This window comes from Haemorhous mexicanus, chromosome 1 (assembly GCF_027477595.1).
Source record: "Haemorhous mexicanus isolate bHaeMex1 chromosome 1, bHaeMex1.pri, whole genome shotgun sequence".
In the NCBI taxonomy this organism is placed as follows: domain Eukaryota; kingdom Metazoa; phylum Chordata; class Aves; order Passeriformes; family Fringillidae; genus Haemorhous; species Haemorhous mexicanus.
In genome coordinates, this window is record NC_082341.1 from 32,054,609 (window position 1) to 32,082,108 (window position 27,500).

Sequence of the window (27,500 nt, forward strand, 5' to 3'; positions counted from 1 at the left end):
AAGTTAAGCTATTTATGAACCATCAGCCAAATCTGTCAACTCACCCCAGAAGAGGAACAAAGTAAACTTGTGAGCATTCCATTAAGATTCATCAGACCCATATGAGATCAAGCCCCTAGTAAATGTTCATCTTCTGTTCTATAGTAGTTTGCACTATAGAGAAGTAGGGATGGGGCAATTAGGACTCAACTTTTCTTCCCTTTTGAAGTGGTACAAGAAATATTAAAAACCTTTTAGTCAGCTCTTACTCGATTCACCAAGCTCATTTAAAGGACTACAGTCTACATGCAAAATTCACATTGCTGAACCCTTTCTTCTCCCTCACTTCAGCGACAAAGACACAATCCTTGGTAAGCCACAGAACAGTAAAGAACACTCAGGCAAGTGTATTCTTGATTCAATTGCCAAAGAACAGAATGTATTTTCCTGATGCTAATGCACAACTCATTTTAGTGATACAGTCATCTGTTCATCTTCTATAGAATTTTGAATATGGTCAAGCTGTTCTGTTCAGATACTTATAGGTGCAATAACGGGCAGCAAAATATTTGAAGTCTCCTGAGAAAAGAAAGAGATGCTATTGTGGACTCCAAAAGCCACTCTAACAGGTTTCAGAAACCACAGAGGTCAGGTCTGACTTCTTCATTTTTTTCAACTTTCACAAAGAAACAAACACCCCATTGTGCTAAGCCTGAAACAGTCACATGTTCTATTCAAATATACAACTGCAAACAGTGCTCAAATGCTCGGTATCAAATATTCTCTGATAATTGCCATTTCAGCTTAAAACAGGACAGCTATGGTGCACCAAGCATCACTGACTTAGGCTCAGGCAAATTCCTAAAATGAGAGATGGTTATTCAGCATCTTCTAACAAGAGAAATAACAAGTTGTAGGTGACACTAGAGGTGGCAGGCTCAAAACAAACAAGAATTACTGAAAACAATATAGGAAGGAAGTATGCATGGAGGTCCAGGTACATGAGCTTTACATAAATGCATAGAAAAAAAACCCACTGGGACATATGCATGGAAAAATCTATCCAGAGCCACTAAATATATAAACACTTATAGTTCAGAAAGCTGGAGTCAAAGGTTGTTCCCCCAGCACACTCTTCCAGTTTTCTCTCAGTTCCTTTCTTGGCCTCTATTAACAGCCACTGCTAGACAGTAAGGTTTCATAAATTCTCATCTGGTTCACTATGGTCATTCTGCAGTCTTCTGCACAATAAAGTAGTGAACACACAAAAATAACTGTTCTGAACATTTGTTTCCAGTGGTTTGTAAAGATTACTGAACCTCAGGAAGTGAAACTGCAGTCAATTTTAATTTCATCTTGCCAAAGGCATTATTCAGTTTTGCTTCCCACTTTCCCCTCCCCTCTGTCAGTGATAGAAGCAACAGTGATAAAAGCTCTTATCTAGAGCTTACACTTTGTATCACAATGTGGAACATCAGCCTTAAAGAGTCAGGAGTCAATGGACTCTTCCATGTTACAGATTTAAAAAAGACTTCCCGATCCTCTGCATAGATGCTTCTCCAACAATTTAACAATGCGATAAAGTGATAGATATTTGCCCACCAAATGGAAAAGTCCTCCTGAACGACACCCATTACAATTTTTAAAAATTAATATTCAGCCACAGATGACAGACCTAAATTCAGTTTTGGTGCCAGTAATTAAGGAAAAAAACAGTCAATAGAAAGCAACCATACATCAGCTAGACCATACAGAAACTATAAATAACTGTCTTAAATGAACTTGTTTCTTGTGCAAAGTATCCAGTACCACAGAATACTGTTTGGAGGTTTCTGGGCTGTAAAGCACCAAATACTTCATGTATCAAACTGTAACGCAGTCTTCTACAACGTTTCAATTACATCAAGAAGGGGGGAAAAGAAAAAAAACCCAAAACCCAACAAACCTGTGGTTGAGGTCATGAAACCACAAGGCCATTTACATTGCTGGTAAACAGTCACATAGGCACACATGACCCAAAACATTCATGACTAAAGCTTTCTAAAAAGTCTCAGGTAGGTAAGACTTCTAATAGGACAGGCTTTTGACGATTTTAATCCTGATCTTTGACTTCTGGCAAATTTATTTGCTCAATTTCAGATTAGCAATCAATTACAAACCACATTTGTACTCAACTAACCTTGTATTCACCCTTTACTATCAAGGGGAATTGTGTCCCAAGACAACCAAATTACTCATGCCAGTCAAACAAGTCACCAGGATAGAGATAAGAGAGTACAAGCACTGATATATTCACTTGAATTTATACAAGCCATAGTAAATCACATCTGTATTGTTTAAGCAGGACAAAAGCAGCCCTAACAATACAGTGCCAAAATGAAGTAAGAGGAAATAACTTCCACAGCTTGAATTTTATTTTTTCATTGTCCTCTACTACTTCTTCCTTGCTACCTTTTTAAATCCTGCTTTACTATTTCTTCCCTGTTGCCTTCTGCACAAATGCACACTAAGTACATCTGCCATGCTGAAAACCACAGTCAGCCACAACAGACCACCTGTAAATCAACTTACTCCAGTCACATCCCATTCTCTGGCATGCAGAATCCCTACTCTTTCAAGCTATTTCATCTGGAGTATATCCTCAAATGTTAGCTTTTCTATCATTTGTAATTCATTAATAGTTTCATTATAGGGAAATCAAGTAAGACTTATTACTTTCAAAGCAGATTTTTTAGAAGCGAAAATATACTTGCTTCCACTTTCATTCCATGCAAACATTACTGTTTACATCTTATTGACTCTTCAAGAAAGAAACAGATATATAAACAGCATAATCTTAGAATAAAACACACATAATTGAAAAATCTTGTCTTAATTGTCCTTATGTTTTCTGGATTAATATAGTTAACTGTTCCAACACATACAAAGAAAAATCAAGATAATAACTACATGCATTATGCAGAAATAGAATTCAAATTAAGTCACTTTAAAATGAGTACAAGCACAAGCATAACCAAATAAATGAACTAGAAAGCTTTAGAAATCTTGTCTGTTTTCTATGCGTCAAGACTTCCATAACTCATGTTGAGAACATCAGTGAACTGGCAATTAATTACACAGTACATCACACAGTGCTCTTATCACTTCTGTAAAGGAAAGCAGCGCTGCACAAGTTCACCCCGTACAAGAAACATTCTGTACAGAACCCCAAACATATTTAATGTTGTTTTACACCTTAGTTCCCCTAAGCCCAAAGTACACTGCATCCCTATGAAGTCACCCAAAGGCAAATTTAAAACTGTGAAATATAATAAACTATAGAGAGAATAACTGTGTTGCAGCTTTCATTTTAGCATTGCATGAAAGTCTTGAACTAACCAGTGACCTTCTCAAAAGCATGGAGCATTATTTTGGTAGCAATGCTGTGACATGTAGTTCCTTGCCTCCTCAATCTTCTATGCTACCACAGTATTACCTTCACAGGCAGTTACTCACTTAATCTATTTGTGAAGTCAATTTGCTGCAAGCTAATTTTAAAAACCAAGTTTTGTTTTCTAAGTGAAAATTGCAAGTCATCTCAGGTTAGAGTTTGTTCAGAATGGTCAGTCATATGAAAAGAAAGGTGTTGGGTAATCCAGCTGCTGAAAGGCTCTCTGTAAAGCATGCACAGGCAGATGCTGCACAACAGCCTGAGTATGACTAAAAAGCATGTGGAAAACTGAGCAGGGCCTGAACCTTATCTCACAGCATTGACTGTAAAAGACACAATTTTAACACCTTCTCCTCAGCACATAGTTACAGCACATAGTTACAGCACATAGTTTCAAGTAGTACAAATCCAGAAGCCTTCATCTGGCAAGTAGTTTAGCAGTGACCTAGCAAGAGGAAAAGGACACAGTTCACAAAGCAGGACAGGAGTCTGAGAGACTCTTCACCTACTTTTTAGCAGCAATATTAAGAATGCAAGACTTTTGACCAGAACTTCACCATTTTTGACCAAAACATCCCAATTCTGCTGGCTAAGAATGAGATTTTAGGAGACTGCCTATTTCCAACCCTGCTCTAAGTATCTGCACCTCATTCAATTTGGAAAGCAGAGACAACCTGCAAGCCAGACACTAACTTTAGAAGATACTACACAAGCCACATGAGGAAGAAATTTTGTAGCAGCTCTTAGGACTTCATTTCAACTCAATCATCCTTCTGCCTCCATAAAATGTAAGGAGCTCCACAAACTGAGAATTGGGCTGCAAAAGTCCCAGGTGCTTCAGAAGTGACTTATGACAGGATCAGGCCAGGACAGAGTTAATTTTTGCAGTAGCTAGGCAGGGCATAGTGAGGATCCAGATGTTATTCTCTCATCATTGCCAGGGGAAGCACTCTGGGTAGCCAGTTCTGCACGATGAGCAATCATGTCTCAATCATTTGCCTATTTTGTACACTTTGTTTTGATAGTGTAGCTGTTACTGTTCACTTTCTTATTCAATTTCTGTTTCCAGTAAATTGTTCTTATCTCAACCTGTAATCTTTACTTTTTGTGCCCCTAATTCTCCTCTCTATCCCTAGGCAGGAGAGGCAGAGGGGGAAAGGGAGACTGAGTGAGTAGTTGCGGTTTGGAAGGTTTCAGTGGAAATATTAAATTGGGGAATACTATTCCTATGCTAGGACAGCCTTATCTGGTAAAGCACAGGCCCATCTTTTGGGCCAAACCCATTCCAGGGCACCCAGCCCTTCACCAGGAAAAGAGAACTCTCCCCGGGGCTCCCAGTGACTTCTCCGGATCGGTTGTGCCATCGCACTGGGCTGCCCAGGAAAGATCTACAATATAGCATAATATCAGACATGACCAAATACAACTGCAATGGAAAGGTCTCATTCTCACTTACTTCATTTGAAGTAAGTGCTATGATACACCCCATCACTCTAACCCTACCAGTGCAGCAGCATTAGCATTCCTGATAGCTTTCTATCTGCAAAATATTATCTCCAGTGTACCATTCTACCATTACCTCTAAGATCATGAAAGAAAAGCAGGAACCTTGCTATCAGGAATACACCCCAGATTTTATAGCAAAAAGAGATCTATGATAGTCTACTGACAGGTGTTTTAATAGCTCATTTTCACAGGGAAGGAAAACAACAATCTATGCAAAGGTACGTTTTCCAGAAGAGGGGTGCATCAATACTGCAAGTAACCTTAGGTCTTAGTTGTCAATGACTGCTCCCTGTTAAATTACAGAATTAAAATTATCAATATATGCATGCAATGCATGTATTTAGCTGTGTTAAACAGTTTCAGGAGAAACATGCTTTATCTCTTCGTGACAGTTCTCTTACTCTTCCTCATCCCTCCACATTCCCCAACCCCCAAAACAGCCCATCCGCATACACTCAGAAGACTAGACACATTCACTTGAAAAACATTTCAGAGCAACTAGGAACAATTTTGTGGGTTTTTACATACTTTACAAGCTACAGAAAAACATGACTTCCCAACTAAAATTTTTAGAGGCAGGACCCACGCTTCTGTCTCATTCAGAAGATACATCCAATACATTAAATGCTCTACTGTCTCATATAAATGCTGTAGTACAGACAAAATATATGCAACTCAAAGTCTCAAGAGAATTTACTACCCTGTATGTCTTGCTCTGCATTGTAATTTTTTTTTTAAGTCAAATCCCAAAAGCATAATACTGTCAAAGCAGAAAAGGATTATAATTCTCTTATTTTGAGATGTATTAACTTAGATTGAATTCATGTTAGATGAAAAAGCTTTTTAAAATAAAAAGTTCCCATTTCATGAAAGCACCTAAAGGTCAGAATATTAATTACTCCAAGAAATAGAAAGCTAATAAAACTCAAATTATACAGGTTCTGGAAGGACTCTTTATTTGAGTTCAGATTTCCAAGTTAATTGGTATTATCAAGTAATCTGCCAGTATTCCAAAGTCACAACAACAGAAAGTTTCTACGGAATTTATATTGTTACCACTTTAGTAGCAGAAAACAGTTTAAGATTTAAAATAACAGAGCGTACATTTATTTTCTTTTTCTCTTTCTTTTATTTGCATTCTCATTAAATCACACAATGTCTTCTGCTCAAGGCAGGACTGACTTTTAAGAGCATTATTACATATCCTACATATCTAGTATTCTAGAAGAAGTGAGTAGTGCTTTTATGATCAGTCATTAATTCAGAGTACTGGCTTAGAGCACAGATTTGATGATTTAGAGCCAGGCAAATATTTCTGTAGCCCAACTACAAAGTGGTCAAAATTTAATTCTGTAATAATCTCAGGTCCGTGAACTTGAGAACTGGATTTAGTGTACTGTGCTTACAAGCAGTGTCTGAGAAGTCACTTGAATGGCAGACACAGTTGTGACAATACATGGAAATTGGTCATTGATTGCACATGTATTTGGGGTGTAGTGGACTGGATGAACCAGAGCCAAAGGACATTAGCCTAACAACCCTTGGACACAACATGTTCTGCTTGTAAAAACTGTCATAAGCATACAAAAGAAGTGCTGCAATGAACCAAGAGCAAAGCAACCTCCATCACACTAGATGAAAAAAACCAAATATAATCAAAGTGAATGGCCACTTCTCAAGCCTTATGATATTTGAGGGTTAATTGCACAAAACAAAAAGATCATACACCTATGATTTAACATCTATAGACACATTTAAGGAACTTCTTCAAGGGCGTGGCACCGTTTGGTTCCTGTTTCATCACTCAGTTAACTTTCCATTCCCACTTTTGTCAGTTCCTCTCTTTAGTGTACAATCAGGACCTTCATCTAGGAGCTCCTTCTTCCCTTGACATCCAATGTATCCACATCCTACTCCACCTACTGAATTTATACAGGACTTTTATTCTACCAAGAAGCAGCTGTAAACAGTTAAGGCAGTCCCTGCCACTGTTTCACGGGACTGGAGTGGCTTTGTGAGCACAGGTGAATTGGAATTCATTTCTTTACCAAAACAGGACAAAACCAAAGCCACTTTTGAATAACCAATAAAATAGCAATGAACCAAAGATTTCCATTACTTCCTTAAGAAATGAATGAATGAATGTGTGCACTATGTATACAAGGGAACAGCACAGTTTAGAGATCTCTGATTATGTTGTCTTGGGTGGTAAATCATTATCATTCTTCCGGATGCAGCTACAGATTGCCAGTAACAGACTGGGAGAAAATAACAGTGCACAAATAACCATTCCATTCTAGTAAAAACCCTTGGTAACCAATCCAAATGCATATGCTTTAGATATTCTTAAATTTCAGCTTAAGAACAATGAGAATGATACTGAAAATACATATACCAAGCTAAAGTAAGGCAGCAAAAGAATTAAAAGTAGTAGAGATTGCAAATTTACTCAGCCAATCCCCAGCATGATGCAGAAGTGCTGGAAGAGGAGTTCTGCTATATTTGTACGCATTACTGAAAAGTCAACAAAACTTCAACCAATTCCAGCTGAGACAACAGAATCCTGTTACTCCAAGCTGTATCATTTCAGACTAAGCAAAACAGATGTTTCCTTTTTTGTGTTTCACTGAGTAACAGAACAAATTTGATTGTCTGAAGTGCCTCATCACAACGTGACTATTGAGAAAATACCCCTAATTTGCAGTGCTGACACATAATGCTGCTGAGAAAACAGAGAGAGGGGTAAGAAACTCAAAATTTTTTGCTCAGCTTTACAATTAAATATAAATCACATTCTCTTAAGACAGGCAGAAATTCGTAAATATTATACCAGAACTCACAAAGCTGCAGATGCACATGTATGCAGATGTGCAGAACTACTGTCAAAAGCCTCTCACCTGCTCCTCTGGCTGCTGCACTGGGAATTTTGTTCAAAGCAGGGAAAAAAACGCAGGAGCCTATTAGTCTTTCTACACCTGACATACGGAGTCAATACAATTAGGAACCTATGAGATGTGAGCGGGCAGACTGCAGCTTATTGAGCCTAAAAGCTGTAACTGAGTAAAACAGTAGCATGTCTGCAGCATGTGACAGATGTGAAGCAGGCAGGTATTTTGGCACAGCCTAGAGGAAGTCAATAAGAAATATATTCTTTTAACCAAATTTATAGTAATTGGTTTAACCAAATGTGCTATTAACCACAAACCATAGGATAATACTCAGCATTTCACTGGCAAAACGAGTCTAAATTGACGGAACATAAGGAACATTAAATTGTTGCTTTAGCACCAAGTACCAAGAGCTAAGGAACCCCCCAACCCTGCTCCTTTCTCCACTTTGATCACACTGTTCTCTCCTTCATCAGCCTTACACCAAATACACCATGCTGCAGTCTACCTATTTCAAATCTGGAAGAAACACAATTTTCTTCAGCCAGCAAATACTGCAAAGGAGTATTTACCAGGGGGGAAAAAAAAATCATTTTTATACCTGAAGATCCTTTAGATCCTCAGGTAGGGATGTGACTGTAGTATACCTGACGTGATTTACACAGTACACTGAAAACATTCACAGTATCCTAACTGACAGAGAAGGTAGCTGGTGTGAAAAACTTGCTAAATGCAATTCTTAAAAATTTACTAGGTCTTAACTTAACGCTTTTCCACATATTCCAGTCATCTCCTTTAATACAACAAATAGTATTATAGGATGGAAAATAATTAATAGAAAGCAACTGCTTTTACAAATAACTACATAGTACAACCTTGTCCATTACCCAGATGCTCATGGAGACCTTATATTATCCAGCACTAGCTCCTGTACAATACTCAGACTACTAGACAGGTTAATTGTTGAGTATTAGCTATAATTCCCTACCATATATTTGAAGTGTAATGGGATTTTTTTCCTCCTTTCCTAAAAAAAGGAACCACAATAAAACATAGCAAAAGGAGTGAATCATGGTGTTTAGTATTAGCAAAATATTAAAGTTGTATGCACTGTTCGTCAGGTTGAAATTAATGCCTTGCTGAAGCATAAATATTTATCCAGTGCAAACAGCAGGAAACCTTAGGAGACAGCACGGCTTTAAGCACTGAAGTGTATTAATTAGTACCCAGTGCAGCTTCAGAGCATGCTATGCTATTTTTAAATAAAGGTTAGATTCCAAATAGAGAAAAGTAACAAAATGTAAAGGTATGAGATAAGATAGCCTAAGAAAGCTGTCTTTAATATCTATCAAAAGTGCCCCAAGTATACATTTTTTTGTCACAAAGTTTAGAATGAGAGTTCTTGTGCCAATCAGGATGGAATACAAATACTTTGCAACTTTTGCATCAGCAATAAGCATGTTCTACTAGTAGTACTTTCACCTACATTTCTTTACTATTCTTCAGTTGCTACACAGTATTTCATATCATCAGAGGCTAGAGATGGAAAAACAAAAACATACATCTGTTTTGAAGAGATAACCCATTTCTAAGTCTTAATCTCAACACTCAGATGATTCTTCAGCATTGCTGGTCATTTATAAATTAAGAAATGTTTCATGCATACCCTCACTTTCCATGGCATTCTCTATATGCAAGAGTGATGATAATTAAATATCTGTCCAAATTCCATGTCCTTTATTGATTCCAATCCTAATAAATAATGCCTCTAATAACCACTGTTTATTGAACCCATCTGTTTTACATTTGTACACCACTTAGAAGTTAAACTGAAGCCTTATAAACAGAACCTTTAATTCATCACACGAACACCTACAGAAACATCCTCCCCTTTCTGACACTACAAGACAAAATAGGGTCACATCCAGACAATTTCAGGACTCACTTGGCTCTAAGTTATACTGCTTTCACTCACTGTCTTTCCAGTTGTTAGCAAAGCATGGAAGTTCATGTGGGGATGTGACCAAAGAAATTGCCATAAATAACAGCTGCCCTCACAGACTCGGCCAAGATGCTATTTTTATTCTGCTCCTCTTGAACATAGTCCTGATTAGGGTAAAGGCTTCAACACAAGTACAAGAAAAAACTTCATATCCAGCACTAATGTAGAAATGCTACAAGTTGAAAACTATTACAGTTGTTAGATCTTTCAGTTGGTTTTGGTGTTTTGGGGTTTGGTATGTTTTTTTTTTTTTTTTTTTGTATCTAATACAAGAGTATTTGAGTTTTCATGCTAGAAAAGTTCTAACACAAATTCTGATAGAAATCTGATTTACAGAAAGAACAAATGCAGAGGCATTTCACCTGTCAAGTCTTGTGCAAAACTTTTTAGATGCTTTCAAATAACTAAGTAATTCAAGCGTCTGTTTCTCAGTTGTTTATAGTGAAAATCTCAAGTTCATGCAGAAGCACATAATCTAAAAAGTGTGGGCACACACACATTATAGAGTAGAGGAAAGAGTCTGGCCATTGCAGGAATAAACATTTTAATGTTTGTTTGTTGTTTGTCAGTTGTTTGTAGAGAAAATCTCAAGTTCATGCAGAAGCACATAATCTAAAAAGTGTGGGCATACACTTACACATTATAGAGTAGAGGAAAGAGTCTGGCCATTGCAGGAATAAACATTTTAATGGCATGCAGAGCTGGAGCAGCAGCTTTAAACACAGCCTAGCAGCAATATGCAGTTGCTACACATTAAAAACATTTTCATACTTTAGTACTCCTTGTCTTCAACAACACTGACACAGATTTCTGTCCTTATCCTGACACCTTGTTGCTGCCTTCCAAGATTACCTCACAAAGCATTTCAAATAAACTAATCCAATTTAAGTTTCTAAATAACTGATGCTAATAAAAAATGCTTTAATTCCAACACATGCTCCACTTCCAAATGTGCATTTCATACATCACCATTTCAATTCTAGCAATTGAGAACAGCAAATGCCAAAAGGGCTATTTTTCCTGGAACAGAAAGAAAACACAGATTTAAAGAAAAGATCACAGGCCTAAAATTCTAATTTAAGACATCTTTTTTACATATATATACTAGCATAATTAAATAGAACAGCATTAACAAAACAAAAGCTGTAATTCTCCTAAGCTACAAGATTCCAGTAAATCAACAACCTCTCTCAACTACATCCTAGCAAGAACAAACCAACACACTGAAAGACACTGCATATAAACTGCAGGTTTTAAGTATGCTGTATTTCCACAATCCCATGGAAGTCTCAGAGATTAGACAGGGTCACTCCAGCCAAACTATTTAACCTCAGAATATAATTACAGATGGGCAGTCTTCAGTTTTTCTGAAGTGTACAAGATTTGTACAAGATTTCTCTTCAAAGAAAACAAAGTATGCAAGCAGGGAAGGTCAGACTGTCAGGCTTCTCATTTCCTACACAGCAAGATCAGATCTCCTGCTTAAATTTCATGCACCTTGCTCTTGGAAGACTGACTGCTCGGTAACACTGGACGTAACACACGCGAGCGCTGTGATTCACAGGTGTGACTTCCACTTCTGCTAACAAAACCGCCCACAGAGTCCTAGGGGAGACCTAAGGATAGATCAGCCTTCTACCCAGTCTTCCACTGGTGAGAGAGGAAGCGTGCTAGGTTATGCAGAGAGCATATCTGTCAAAGGGAAGGGCTGGAAATGAAACCTGACCTGGCAAGTCACCTAACAGATTGATGTCTAAACTCTTCCCCATGGAGGCTTTGTATGTTTGCTGAGTGCACAAGTGATCTTTGTTAAGAGCCCAAGAGCTACTACATTTTAATATATTCTCATCAATGTAAACATTTATGCCTCATGACAGTTTCATCCTAAAGCCTCAAATACTCCACAAGCTCTTAGTCCCAAAGGAAAACCTGGGAACTGTGACTTTTCTCTAAGAAATCATTTTGCAAACTATGCATTCTCCATACAACCTGAAAAAAAAAACCACAGTGTCACATCAGACCATTTATTTTTAATTAAAATAACCAGACATTAGCCAACACTTCAATAATTGAAACCTCCAGTGTTGGGCGGGATGAAAGTTTGACAAGAAAGTCTCACAGATATGTATGCTTAGCAGAAAGATTTTTAAATGTGGAGTCTGATGAAGGAATAGAGTTGGAAGCAAGCTTTGATATAGAAGAAAAGAATTGCTGAGCCAGTCTTACTGGATAACCAAGGAGGCATAGGGTATGTTAGTTAGAAAGGGGTTTTATGACTTAGAGTGAAGGATAAACCCACCCCAAACTAGAAGATGTTTTTACCAAGCAAGAAGATAGCACAGGCAAACAAGCCTGCTGAAGTGACAAGTAGAAAAAAGGTCTCAGAATTTTCCACTACAAGAAAACTGAATAACAACTTCTGGCTTAAACTGTAATGTACTAACTTTTAGTGATTGGAGAATAGAAACATGAATATGGTAATTATAGTAGTTACGATAGGCTATAGATAATAGTTAAGGTATAGATTGGTTCTACTGTATTAAGATGCTAAGAAAAGTATATAATGCATTGTAACCAAAACCAAAGGGTCTCCAGGCCTGCCTGCAGTTGGAGCTGACAGCTGTAGGCACAGGCTCTGTCACCCACGACCCTGGACTGCTGTAACCTCGTGGATGGAATAAACTGCATTTGGGAGAGCCGCCTGGAGTCCCACATCCTTCATTTCGGCTCTTACACTCCAGTATGAACACGGTGATTTTCACACTGCATGCACTGAAGTCAGTGACAGGTTAAGAAGACAACCTAATATGTACCTTAAGGCAGGCTTTAATGAAAATCAATTTCCTGACATGAACAGGAGGAAGGTTCAAGATATTGGGGTTTTAGAGGAACGTGTACTATGAATGAGACTTTAACTCAGTGACTTACAATGAGGTCTGACCCAGTCACATGCATCAGCATATGGGCTTGTCTCCCAGCTCAGAGCCAGCCCCACTGTGCTAAGTAAAACCCAGTTGACGCACACACCACTTGTAGTGCCTAGCCTTACAATATCTCACATACATGCTTGTGATACAAGTCCTCACAAAATTAGAATCCAAGTGACTTAACTACCCAGCTATGCCTGGGAACATGTCTCCCATGGACTCTCTCAAGTAAAAGCAAACCCGCCCATTCAGGAGGCTACAGCAGAATTTCAACGTGATCCTGCCCCTGACAGCCTTTTTCCTTGGAAGAAGCTTTCTGATTAAACATAACATGTCCCTTTAAAACAGCTCACTGCTGCAAGGAAGTGAATTGTTACAGTTAATAAATCATCCCAAGTAGTACCAAACTTCCTCAAAATTATCATCACTCTTATAAAAGGCCTATTAGAAGTGCCTTGCCTCACAAAGAGATTATCACAGAAGAGAAGCAGATGGGTTTTGTATTTCAAAATTAGTGGGTTTATATTTTTTTCCTACTCTAGAGGAAAAAAATACATCCAAAAACACTGCCAGAAGGATTTAAAACTCAACTTCAAAGTACACTACTTTTACCAAAACTATTTCACTGATGAAACTACAATAGATTGCAAATTAATTTGACCACATTATACAACATTACTTAATTTTTGTAACATAAAAGAACTTGTTGAAAGGTGGAGAGAACAAAAGCAAGATGCCATTAGAGGCATGAAACTATATGATCTTTAAAGTCCCTTCTAACCCCAACCTTTCAATGACATTGTGGAAAGCACAAACTTCTGAAAAACCACTGTAGCATGTAAATCCATCATTGGAGGGAAAAACTGCAGAAAGGCCTTTCAGATATCAAAAAATGCAGTCACCAATGTCACTCTATGCTTTGCTCCATAACACTGCTTCTTGCCTCTTTGCAGTGCAATTTGCTCAGCTTGCCTTAAAAAAAATTCACTAAATCTGAATTTGCAGCTAAGCACCCTAACACCAACCACGTAGTAGAAATTTTAATACTTGGCTCATCTACAGTCATCTCCTCACACTGGCAGTGTACGTTAAAACTCCTGAAAGGTCCATATTAGCAGGACTTCCTAATCTTCAAGTGCACAAATCTTCTCCCTGTGAACCTAAAGCTGGGGAGCTTTTTCGGCAGAGAGCTAGAATTCAATTGGACGGGAAACAAACGTGATGGCTGTCGGGATTACATGGGACAAGACAAATCCACGGGCACTCTCTCTGCTTTCATCCTTACCTTTGACACACAAAGCACATGGAAGGCCACTTCAATTGAATGTGCTCCGAGTTAAAGCACGGAGCCCGCGGAGGCACAAGCCCTGCAGCCTGCGGCGCTGCCCGCTCGGGTTCCCCAACTCCGCGGTTCTAACTGTTGCTGCCACCTCCCGCATCCCCGCGGCGGGCACACAACTCGCGGCGGCAGCGACACCGACAAACACACCCCCAGGACGGGTCCGCACCAAGGCGTTCCTCAGCATGCCGCCCAACTCTGCCCCAAACCTCCCCACGAGGGTCCGCAGTGGCACCGGGAGCCCGCTGCCAGGCACCGCGCTGCCTGCCCTGCTCCGGGGACGCCGCGGGAGCAGCTCCTTTGTCTCCCCCGCAGCCCCGGCCGCCTTCTCCCGGCGGCACAAGGCGCCGCTGCCCCGCCGGCCCCCGACTGCCCCGGCGACGCCCGCTGTGCCTTGCCGCGGCCGGACCGGGTGCGGGCTGTGTGCGGCGAGCGGGCGGCCAGACGCGGCCGGGACGCCGGCGGGGCCCCGGGAGGACCCGCGGGACCGGGGGAAGCCGCAGCCAGTGCCCGGAGTGCCGCCCCGCAGCCCCGCACCGGGGGCAGGGTGCCGCCCTGTCCCTCCATCGCCCCCGGGCACCGGCCCTGCCCCCGACAACTCCGCCGCCCCCTCCCGGCCTCCCTCCCCGCGCCCTTCAGCCTCCGCCGCCCCGGCGAGTCACGGCCGCCCCAGCCGCGCGCCGCCGGCTGCCCCAGGGTGGGGCGCGGGACCCGCAGCCTGGGGGGGGGGGTCCGCTCACTCGGCCGCGAGTTGCCCGACGGCCGCGGCCGCCCCGTCGGGATGCGCCAACCCCGCGCGGGAAAAAAGTTGTCCCCGCGGGAGCGGACGCGAATCGAACTCACCCTCCCTCCCGGCGGCTCCGCCGCGGCCGCGACTCAAACTCAGCCTCCCGCCGGGAGCGGCAGCGGCGGGCGGACACCGCCCGGCCCCGCCGCTGCCTGGCGGCGGCCGCAGCCAACCGGAGCGCGCAGCGCGGTCACGCCAGCCAATGGCGCGGCAGAGCGGGCCGTGCGCGCGACCCGCTCTCCGATGGGCGGGGCCGGCCCGCTCCGAGGCCGGGCGGGAGCGGGGGGCGAGCTGTGAGGGTGCCCCGGGGCGGGCACGGAAGGCGGGCGAGTGATGGGCTCCGTGCCGCGGCTGGGCCGGCAGCGTGGCCCTGGGGGAAGCCCAGGCGGGGTCCAGAGCGCCGGGCAGGGTCGTGCCCCGCGGGGAGATGCGCTCTTCGGGACAGCGCCCGCTCCCAAAACTGCCCTGCGAGCGTGGGTGGCAGCGGGCACTCGGGACAAAACGGGCGGCAGCGCTTGGGATGCGCTCGAGAGAGCAGCACCAGAGCTGCGAGCGTTCTACCGCTGCCCCAAGTCACACGTTCCCCCCGACCTGACACTTGGAAATAAAAGCAGAGCTGGAGGCAGGAGCAGGGGGAGGCAGTCAAGTCTGGCAGTACCCCAGCCCAACAAAGGTACGGCTGACAGCTCCGCAGGAGATGCTTTCAGGCACCCTGATGGGAATGACGCGGAACTGAATGCCTCTTAATTTTCATCAGGCGTGTCTTAATCATTATTTAGATACTGGATTCTTACCAGCCTTTCCCAAGTGAATCAATTGTGGGCAATTCTCATTCCACAGCACTCCAAGGCCTTTCCAAACACAAGTACTATTTTTTTCCCTTTTTTTTTTTTTCTACTGACATCCTTGGACTGCTCTGAAGAACAATCTTGAAATAAAACCGCATGTCCCACAAATAGCTAGTTTTTATTTTTACTTTTTTTTTGTTACCACCAGAGTTTCTTTTTAAGTATGCTTTCAGGATGTAAGTTTTATTCCTAAGAAGCACACACTTCTGGTAAACCTCTGGATTAATAAAGATTAAGTTAATCAGTACATCTAATTGCTGTGTGGTGAAATCAAGGCAAGGAGGCTGTGATTTGTCTGTGTCAAATATCATATAAGGACAGAGCCTGAATTAACACCACCAACACTGTCACAAAGTGCTGTCCCATATGATTACTTATTTAAAAGCCATGGTCTTCTATGCCTTGCAGATGTTAATTTCCTCAATTACTCTGTAGAGGTAGATAATGTGTTCACACACAAGTATATTGACTTCTCTGGAGCCTTGAACCTGAGAAAATACCAGGTTCAATGCACTTCTTCTTTCTTGGCCATCCTGCATAAGGACATACATCAGTACTATTCTGTCTGAGCTGCTTCTAGACTTGTGCTATTGTACCATTCATCTCCATAGGTATATGCTATACTAATTTGTTGACAATAAAATATGTGTTATTTTCAAGGACCTTTTATAATATAAGGTTAATACATAAAAATTGCTTTTAGAATATAAATGTCTTACTAAGGCATTTGTCTTTAGAATACTCCCACTGTGTTATGGTCTAAATTCATTCTGTCATCAGTTTCTATGACACTGGATAAAATAGGTCTGTTTTCCTGACAAGATAGATATTAATTCCAACAAAGGTTGATAAAAGCTTTATTATTTCGCTAAGACGAAGAGAGACAGTTAAATGCCATAATCTTAGGAACAACCAAAATGGGACTTCTAAAGGGAGACAATAAACTTCTACCTTTGAAAGAATACACATTTTTATCACAGCCAGAATACTTAACAGTTTGGGGGTTTTGGTTTTTTAAAGCTCTTTACCTGACTGACTTTCTCTGCACTCCCATCACTCTTTCTGCCAACAGCACTGCAGGCATACACAGCCTCCATCACAGTGCCTTTCCTTGTAGCTATTCCTGAGACCCTCCTGGGTTTTGTGACCCAATAGCTACAAAAAAGGCCAAGTCAATTCAGTCTGAAGAGAACCAAGTAGAAAAACCCAAGTATTTTCAAAGACAATTCTGTCCCCTGAGTTGGTTTACTGCTGGTCCTGCAGTTCTGAGAGCAGCAGTTCTGAGAGGACCAAAGAACAAGCAGTGGAAGCAGAGATACAGCAGTATAGGAAGAATTTATTAGCCTGCATGCTCAGACCCAGTGTCTCCCAGGAGGGAGACTGCCTACTGATGTGGCTTGTGACATACCAAGTGACCCTGATAATTGCAAACAGAGGAACTGAGATCATGCTATCATTAGTTATTAATTTTACTGTTATTAATGTGTTATACCTCTAATGATTATCAAAAGTAATGAATCATCTGCAAACAAAATTATTCTCATGCAGCAGATAACTGTTCTTCAATGTCAGGTCACATTAGCAAAAGAAAATAGTTCAGCTTATATTACTTCCACAGATGTTATTTTTTTAACTCCTAAATTATTTTAGTGTTTCAGGCATTCTTAGCACATTAGCCTTAAATATTCTAGATGCACAAAAAAGTATGCAATAAATTTTGGTTTTCATGTGTTTAGATTTTTGTGCAGACATGTACACATCACTTATTGCAGTTTAGTCTGATGTTTAGGGCAGAGATTTTTGGCATTAGCAATCCATTTCGAACTGCCCTCTCTGAGGAAGGCCACGTAGAATCAGAAGTTTTGTTCCACTTTCACAGAAGTCAGGACTGCTCAGTGCTCTTTCACAAACAGTATTTCCAGGAAGAAGAGATCTTCAGATTTCATAAAACATTCTCATTTCTCAGAAATATAATTTGGAACATAGAGCTTCTTCCTGCTTCATAATTTTTAATCTCTGCCTATTCATTACAAGTTCTTATATTTAGATATATAATGGAGTTGTAAGCTTCTTTAAAAATAGAAATCCTTGATAAATAAATACTTAACAACCCTAATCTCTGTCATATGACCATGTTCTTAAAGCTCAATTCAACACTGAGACCATTTTTAAAAGATAATCTGGAGCATGGGAATAAAACAGCAGCTATTTCCAGTCATCTGATCTCAGACCAGATCTGTAGCCTATGAGACACCAAGAAGGGCATGTTTAGGGAGAGAGACAGAATTCCAGAAGGGACAATTGCTTGGCCCTCTGTCCCAGTGCCAGCCTAGACCAGGCTGGCTGTGACCACAGTAACAGCACATGCTCCCAAGGATGGGAGCACCACTGTGGAGCAGCCCTTCTGTTTTGGTTAGGATGGAGCAACACTTGTTGCCGAATTAAGAGCAGTCAGTGGTCTTGATTAGAAATTCAGCTAAGATTTTCAAAGATGCCCGAATTCACACTACACTCCTATAGAGCTTTTGATTAACTCCCCTAATTGGGTCTACAAGGAAGCATCGAGTCATTCTTCAAATCAGCAGAGGTCCAAGAGCTTTGTATCAAATGCAGAAGGCTCTGGAGACTCCTGGTCTGGCATTCTTCATGAAAACAGTTTCAGCAACCAAAGCATGTAAAAAGTCAAGGAGAAAAAAAGTAAGAAAATAATGCTGAACTAGGAAGTAAAAACAGATACTCCAAAATTTATTTTCTAATAGAAATAAGATGACAGCATTTTTTGTAAAAAATCCCCGCAAATTCTGCAATTTTTATTTTAGGGCCTCTGAAACCACTGGCTATGATATTTTGACAGTGTCAGATGTTCAGTTTTGACTTATGGTTTTCTTCTTTATGTTCTTGTTTCAACCATAAATAAAATATTTCTGTAGGTTTCTCTTGAAAGCATAAAAGAAATCGATATCTTCCTACAAAATGTTACATTTTATCAAATCCATGTTTTGACAGAAAATTGCTCTAGCAGAAAGCTCTTTACCAGATCTTTCCAGAAAGTGAAAAATCACTAGCTAGCATCTGTTTGACTCTGAAACACTGAATATCTCACAGTTGTAGATTTCTCATATTATCAAAAAGCATTTTAAAGGAAACTGTTCGAGAAGGAAGGATTCTATAATCATTTTGTTTGTCAATTTTTTGAATAAAGTCCTCTTACTAGAACTTCAAGTTAAAAATAAAAATCATACATTGGCATAGAACTATAAAGAAGTATCCTTAACTTATAATTTGTGGTAAGTTTTATGTATTCTAGATAAAGATAGCTTTTATCTAACACTTCTTACCAGCTGGAGTTCTGACAACCTGAAGTTCTCCTTACTTGCTTTTCATGACAAAGCTTACACGCAAACACAACGCTACTATGGCTTGATCTGCTAATATTGCAAAGTATTTATCACAAAACCACTACAGCAGAACCAAAATCAAAAGAGTTAATTTATTATACTATGCAAAGGCTTTCCAAAAGTTCAAATTTACAGAACTCAAATTTAAAACTGCATCTGACTTGCTGTTGAAGGCCAGTTATCTAAACAGTATGTTCCATATCAATATTTTGCACTAAGAGATGGTGCTTACAATACCTGAAAATACAAGATAATCGATTCTGATTTTTATTAAACTTTGAGGAGAAAATACTATAGGGATTTGATAACAGAAAAATCTTTTTCTTACTATATGCTAACATAAGGCAATATTTAAAAACACAGCAACCAAACCATCATAAACATAAATAATATATAAACTAGCCTCACTACACAAGAGCTAGGGTATCCATTACTTTTTCTTCCTTGCACTTAAAAAACAGAGGTTAAAAGTGTGTATGTAGGTTTGTAAGCACAGCAGTTCACAAGACTAATTGAGTGGAAAGGCACAAGCATTGCATCAAAACCTGTCCAAAATCTTAGAAATGAGCCCTAAAGGTAAAGGAGGGGAAGAGAGGAGCAATGTGGAGATTGCTGTTATGAGAAGTACAGTCAAACTTAGAGCACCAGGACAGAACTGACAGCAGGAGAGGCTGTCTTTGGGAGGGGGAAGCAAGAAGGGAGAGATAAAGATCCACTAGAGCAGAGCATCTCCTGTGAGTCCTGTGGCACACTGCCCACGCACTCAGCACTGCAGTCCTTCCTGCTCAGCAAAGGACTGAAAGAAAAGCTGCTCCCCACAGGCCTTCTAAGCAACACCTTCGTATTAGCAGCTCAATTAAAGTATCACAGTTATCCGAATTATCACGGCTGAGCTGGGTTTCCTCTCCCTAACCACAACTGCTTGTAGTGCCTAAACTGGGATCTGCTCCTCCCTGTACACACAAGGAGGAACAGGGAGGGCTGGTGAGGATGCATGAAGAAAAATGCTACAAAGCAACTCAGGGATTTTTGAGTTCTCGTGGTTCTTCAGATGCTTGCTAATTGTTACTCCTACAGAAAATTCCTCTCCCGCCCCTGTGTGCCTGGGCACGTTGGCAATATTCTGAATGTGTGTATTTATTATCTTGCTGCTGGACTGCGGAAAATTAGCAGCTCAGTTTACAATGGCCGTCAGACACCCTGGCCAGCCCAGGAGCTGCATATTCTTTTGGTGAGAAACTTGCAGTCGTGGGATGTTTCGCAGGGAGCGAGCCCAGCCGCGTCCCCGGGGCGGCCGGGCCGGGGCCGGGGCGCTGCCGGCGGTGTGCGAGGCTGCCCGGCTGCGCTCACCACTTCCTCCCTCGGCGGGCGGTGAGCTCATGAGGGGGCTGTGGCTGAACTCAGAGCTACCGGCTGACATTTCACTGCTCGCTCTTGGGTCACGCTTGTCAGCTTGGCCTTTGAATCCCAAGAACTGGAAACACACGCAGACGTTTTTATGTAGGAAGCTCTCCCTTCTGATGTAAGCCCATTAGCCCCAAAGTTAGGGTGCTAGAGCCAAGCCTGAAAAGTTCATGGGTCCTCTGCTAATCCAGAGAAGCAGCCTGGACACCCCAACACCCAGACAGTGTTAGGAAGCCCTCAGGCCATGTACTGTGGTTGGCTCCACATAGAACTGTGAAAGCAGCCCTGAAAAGCAGCATCAGTATGTCTGCACAGAAACATCTTTTTGGTCTGACCCGTGGCCACTGCCATGGCCACATCCTGCTGTCAGCTGTAGCTCTTCCAGTGTACAAGAACCAGCACTGGCTTAGAGACTCACATTTTAAGCAATTCCCCCTGGAAAAGTTAAGGCTTCAATTACATTTCTAAGTTTCATAATCCTCAGAGAGATTAATGTTTATTTTAAAGCAGATAGGATGACAAATTGCAAGCTAAGCTGCAAGGGAGACAGAAGGTTGGAATTAGGAAATCATAGAATCATAGAGCAGTTTGGGTGGGAAGGGACCTTTTAAGGTCATCTTGTCCAACACCCCTTCAGCCAGCAGGGACATTTGCAACAAGATAGGGGGGCTCAGAGTCCCATCCAACCTGACCCTGAATGTTTCTAGGGATGGGATGTCCACCACCTCTCTGGGCAATCAGTTCCAGTGCTTAACCACCCTCATTATAAGAAATTTCCTCCTTATATCTAGTCTCAATCACACTCTTTTACTGTAAACCATTATGCTTTGCCCTGTCGCTACAGGCCTTAGTAAAAAGTTTGTCTCCATATTTCCTATACTCCTGCTCTAACTGTACTGATAGCTCTGCAGCTGCTGATCCCTGGAGAAAAACGTGGAATTACCATCAGCTCAGGTTTTTAAGAAGAGTTTGGGCATATTTGACCCTGCTCTGAGAGAGATACAGGGAATTGATTGATGTCTCTTTATGATTACCTTTCAGAGCTTCTGGTCTTTTATCAGTGATGCTTATTCTCTCCTCTCAAAGCAGTGAGTTAGAGAATATTTTAAGACTTATGTGAAATTAAATTACAGTGCTGTGAAATGCTTTTAGAAAAAGTATGGGAACACTGCTAATGGGAACATAAGTATTCTTAAATAGGACAATATATCTAAAAAATATCTCAAATATTTGAAGCTAAATCCCAAGTGAACATAAGCTAGGTCATTATTTTTGTGGCCTTTCCTGACAGATTATAGCTAAGTTTGTCTCCTGCTTTTATAGTTAACAGCTATATCTTCACAGTTTTCAAAATGTTACTGTAGGGGTTTTTTTACAGTTTGCTTTCACTGTTAATTTTGATAATGTAACATCCTACATTTCCTGAGGATAAAAGACATACTTTTTGTTTCCATGTTCTTTGACAGTGCCCAGATGAGGTGATAACTTATAAACAAGTGCATTCTTTGCAACCCTTTCATTACCCCATTTATTTTAATAGAACCTTATGAGGCTTTTCTGCTATTTTTGCTTACTCAGAACAGCCAGACAGATGTCTGTTCTTGTCCTCTCAAAAGCATCAGTTGCTTTGTTTTTATTAAATACATTGTTGTCCGGCCAGCAGAGAGCCTTTCCACTTGGTCAAGGACAAAATTCCAGCCAACATTTTTTTTAAGAATGTGAACAATGACAAAAATCTTGCCAATAAGAATTGCTTTCCTCTTAGTGTTGAGAGGTCACAAATTTGTTTTAGTTATCTGGCCATTTCCCCAAGAATTTATGTTAGTCACGGAGACTTGCTTCAGTCTCAAAGGCTGGTGTAAGGAGAAGAAGCAGACTCTTAAGTTAATCAAGCCATTTATGCTCTGCTTTCTTGCTTTCTCCTTCCCCAAAGCCTGCCATTTTAAAAACTAAAACCTTATTATTCATAGGGCTATTATCTAGACAAAAGAGAACATTCAAATTATGTACTTATTATTTTATATAGCTGCACCCTGTTGATTTTTAGAAAGTCACATTTCAGCTCAGCAGCTTGCTTCACTCAGCTCAGCTTGTGCTCTATTTTATCTGATGACATCTTACATATTGTCAGTCAGTCATGAAGAACACAGACATAGCAGTGGCTAAAATTAAAAAGGGGCAACACTCACTAAATACATATCACACGTTCAAACAAAACTGTTGGGACTTCCAAAGGGGAGAAGGGTGTCTGATATTTTTTTCTAATCCTGAACTTCACGACCTCTGTGAGAAAATCAGATCAGCTATTGAACAATAGTTAACATATTTTCAATGTGTTCAATATGTTTTTCAAATTATATAGATGTGTATGTTGGAGCCTTGCAGCCCTTGTGTAGGTAAAACTGCCAGTGACTGACTTGTCTCTTGGCTTTTCTAGGGATTTGCTCTCTGTTGGAGAGATTAAAATGACACCTGGTAATAATACAGGGTTGTGGATTTACTCCCTGCTCAATGACCCACTACAAACCTTAAAACTGACTGGGCACCCAGCAGCTCAGGGGCTGACAGGGGTGGAGAAATTCACTGGTAAAATGGTAAAAATGAAATAGAAGGATCTGGGTTTTCCTTTGGAGAAATTATTCCTAAAAAGGAATTATTCCTAAAAAGGTTTAGGGCAGGGAGGGGGGAAGTAGAACAGAAAGGATATGATGGCTTTGAGCAGGACAGGTAACTGTATACATGCAAGAAACTGTATAGTTGTGGAAAAAACCCCTAAAAATCAAAGAATCTACAAACTGAATATTGCATGTGCATTTCTTCCCATATACATCTCTACTTACAACCATCTTCAGAGCATATAGACACTACTGACATGGACCACGGCCTGGTGTGTTCTTGTCAACATGCTCTTCCAAGCATTATAGAAAGGAAAAGCTCTCCATAAGTGCAAAGCATTGAGAGAATTATCTTGTTTTGACAGAAATAAAGTCTGTTACTGCAAAGCTTTCTTCCTGCCTTAGCAAAGGAGATCTCATTCCCAGTGTCCCTGGCAGTATTCTCCATTGCCACGATGACATCTACCGGAGGGGATAGGGCTGAACAAGGATTTTGCTGTCCAAGTGTGACGGCTTCTAACATCAGCAGGATTGGAGTAATTTCACTCACTGACATCTCTTACAGTATTGAAACGTGTGAAGAGCAACATGACAATGTTTGTGTTCTAGATATTTTAAATTGCAGCTCCCTCAAGAGACATATGAGAAAAAAGGATATAGAGGAAACAATTCAAACCTCATCTAATATGAGTAAATAAAACTGGCTCATACAGATAATTTCAAATTATTATATGAAAAGAAACTTGTTAAATATCTCTTGAAAGATTCAAATATGCATTAACTGTAAAATAATATGTATTATTGTGCACTCCAAAGATATGCTAACCTGAAGCACAGGTTTGTTAAAACAAAGGAGATATTAAAAAGCAGTTATGCAAAACAGTATAAATGAAAAAGAAAATATATGCAATGATTTGCATATGAGGTCTTTTGTTTTCTCCACAATAAAAATACCAGATGGTGGCTAGAAAAAATAGTGTATATTCTTGCTACATTTTCACTTCATATTTGCAAATGCAAATACATCTTCACAATAACTGAGAAGGAGTTACTCAGGAGAGCAACTGAAAAGGAGTTACTCAGGAGAATAACTGAAAAGGAGAATTAATATGTTTTCTGAAGCATCATATCTAATTTCTGTTGTTGGAAAAGAGTTTCTGCAATTTTTTTGAATGAAACTGAAGTCATTACTCATTGTAGATATTTTCTCAAAACAAATTTTTGCAGGGAAGCACACTTACTTTCCTTTAAGCCCATCCCACTGCCAGACTATGGCTGCACCTTGGCTGCCTCCTCTCAGCCTCCAGAGGTCCACCACCTGCAAAAGGGGTGGCATGCACCAAGTAATTCTGTTGTCTTTCTGTTCACTCTGTTCTGTTCCTTTTAGATGGACAGGAGCAGAGAATAATGATGTGGGGCAAATGCTGTGTGACAGCAGGTGGTGTCTGCAGGCTCAGCCTGTCTGGATTGGAGAGGCTGTGTGTGGGTTCTGGCTCTTGCTTCTGAGTAGGTTTATGGAGGAATTTCCCAGGAAAGGAGTGCAAACAACAGGCCAGATTTTGCCATGAAACCAAAGGAAACAAAACTATTCCTGATCAAATAAATTTGCAAATAAATAACCCAAATCCTCCTGATTAAATAAACTTGCAAATAAGCCTGCACAAACACAGATTCACTGTAAAAGAGGGCTTTAATTAACAAAAGAATTAGTTTGCCTCCTGGAGCTCCCATTGCCTTTCTTGTGCAGGAAGAGAAATAGTAATGGGTGCCTGCAGATGAGGGGGTAGTCTGAAATTAATGATTTTTTTCTTCAGAAAAATTGCTATATACAAAATGAGAACATTTTTTTCCACATGAAGATAATTCACTGTAATAGGGTGAGAGGTGAGGACAGAAGAATAACATGAAGGAATATTTTTGTGGAAGCAAGAATAGAAAAAATGAGACTAGAGTATCACAAGAGTCTTTGACAGCAAGGCCCTGAATCTTAAATTTGGCAATATTTAAAGAGACACTGAAAGCTTCAAATGGCAACATTAGACCTTGGTAGTGACAGCAGTGTGAGATAATGCAGGATAAACTGGGATGAAGCAGTGTCTGTGACCAGCAGGCCAGCAAAAGAGAGCACCATGTATGATAGGTGCTGAGCAGTTGCTTGGTCTACAAATGGGTAGGAATCCTGATGTGCCCTTTATCAAACTTCCTGAGCACGCCTGTCCTGCACTTCAACTTGTCTAGAAATCAGAAACACATTGGCAAAGTAATTTGGCAGCAGATGACTGCTGCTAAAAGCAGCCATCTACTGCCAAAGGTATTAGGCTTGGCAGGCTGGGAATGTGCTGTCAGTGCCTGGCAGCTTAGGAACCTGTCACAAGCTGAAAAAATCCCAGTAAATACTATACCTCTACCATAAAGATAAGAAAATACTTCTAAAGATTTTACAAAAGGCTTTTTCAGCCACTCCACTTAAGCAGCAATGATGTTAAATCACACTTCTAGGAAACACTAGTGCATTTTCTTTGAAGGATATCACCCACATAGCTGGAGGAATAGTTACAAGAACTACTGTACATGCAACTATCTAACAGGCTCATTCATAAAATGCTACCCTTAGGAGGATTATACATATCAAAAAGGAGAAGACAGCAAAAGGTAAAATCACAGATATGGAGTAGGAAAAAAAACATGAAGGGAAGAATGTAGTCCTTTCCTTCTTTCCTTCTTTCTTTCTTTCTTTCTTTCTTTCTTTCTTTGGAAATGTTACTTATCATTGCTATACTTGAAAAATACCTCTGACCTCAGTCTGAGCAGGTTTCTTCCCACATCCCAATCCTTTAGTTACCATCTTTTTTGTGTGTGTGATGAAATATCATGATGCTTCTTCTTCCTGCTGGGGTCCTGTCTGCACTTCCAGACTATCAGTTACAACTATCTTAGTCCTTCCCACATGACTGTGCTTCTGTTTTCTCCAGTATCAATGACAGAGGTAATGAATGCCCAGCTTAAATCCAGGTCTATTACTGACATATGAAAGACAAAAATATCTCTAAAACTGTGAAACTGTCCACATGTACAACTGGCAGGCTTGCTGCTCTCCTGGCCCAGGGAGGCTGTGTTGAGGGAGAATGCCTGAGCATTCTCACACCATTCAAGGAGCTGCACACACATGACCCAACACTTTGACTGACAAGACTGGAGCTCCTTTACAGAGGGCAGCTCCAGTGAGCCAATGGATGATCCCTTTTGACTCCTTATGCACACACACATTCATTCTCAGGTTGTGTTTCCTTCTCCTTCAGTCTCAACCCTCGGTTTCCTGCAGCAGAGTTTCAGGCTTTGGATTTTTTAAGAATAAATCATTTAATAGAGTGATACAGCAGCAGAGTCAGCTCAATCTGGGTGTCTCCAGAGAGGCACTGCAAACAAAGACATCCCTGGGCAATTACACCCTTATGATTCATGCACCCGTGCCTCATGTGCCCTGCATGGGACTTTTCAGTTCAATGGTGATTTGTGGGCTGGGGTGTTCTAACACCACATGGGATCCTTTCTTCATCTCCACACAGGCAGGCCATTAACTGTTCTTACTTCCTCCAGTTGCATCTTCTGCTGCCAACTCTTTCTCTTCTGGTTTGTGCCTCTTGTGCACCTGCTCACCAATAGACCACAGGAAACTAAAAAAGTCCAAGACCGAGGAAAAACATTAATAAGCAAAAACGAAATCACCAGTGTGTTATCAGTATTATTCTCATACTGAATCCCAAACACAGCACTGTACAAACTACTAGGAAAATTAGTAGGAAACCAAATTTATTCCAGTCAGTGAAAATTCACAGCTTGTGGCCTAAGATTTCAGCAAATCCAGTTACTCAGGCTAAGAAAGCAAAACTAAGCAAATAGGATACTAAATCATACAACATTGTAACTCTAATTGACTCATTCTATTTAAAACTTACTTATATAATCTAAACTAACATCTCTCAACAGTTGGATATATTTAAATTCCCTTTGCAATCTCTCTCCTTCAGTTTGTCTCCACAGTAAACTTCTGAAAGGTTATCTTCCCCTCCTGTGTCTTCTCAAAGGGTTTGTAAGTCTTTCAACTCCTTTTGATATTCAAGGTCTCAGACTGAAGTTTGTTTCTCCTTGGAGATTGCGTGCCATGTCCCTGAATCCTGCTAGTTTCACTCATTATCTTTTCAGTGTAGGCTTGTCTGTTCTTGTGTGGGAACAATTACATGTTCTTTGTTTGCTCTTCCCACAGCCTCAGGCTAAGTAAGATGAAGATGGGACACTCAGAATCCATCCTGTACATGCAGTGTTTTCAGATCTGTATCTTTCGCCACATCATTGCATCTCAGTGCTAGTAATTTTATT

At 40.8% G+C, this 27,500-nt stretch overlaps 1 protein-coding gene across 3 annotated transcripts in view; it reads right to left on the minus strand.

The window, feature by feature from the left end:
• HYCC1 (hyccin PI4KA lipid kinase complex subunit 1) overlaps window positions 1–15,036 on the minus strand; it is a 44,028-nt gene extending 28,992 nt beyond the window's left edge. For all 3 annotated transcript variants that reach the window (XM_059844836.1, XM_059844852.1, XM_059844843.1), the window contains exon 1: window positions 14,915–15,036. The gene's annotated coding sequence lies outside the window, so the exon portion shown is untranslated. The remainder of the gene's footprint in view (window positions 1–14,914) is intronic.
• Window positions 15,037–27,500: the final 12,464 nt, after the last annotated feature.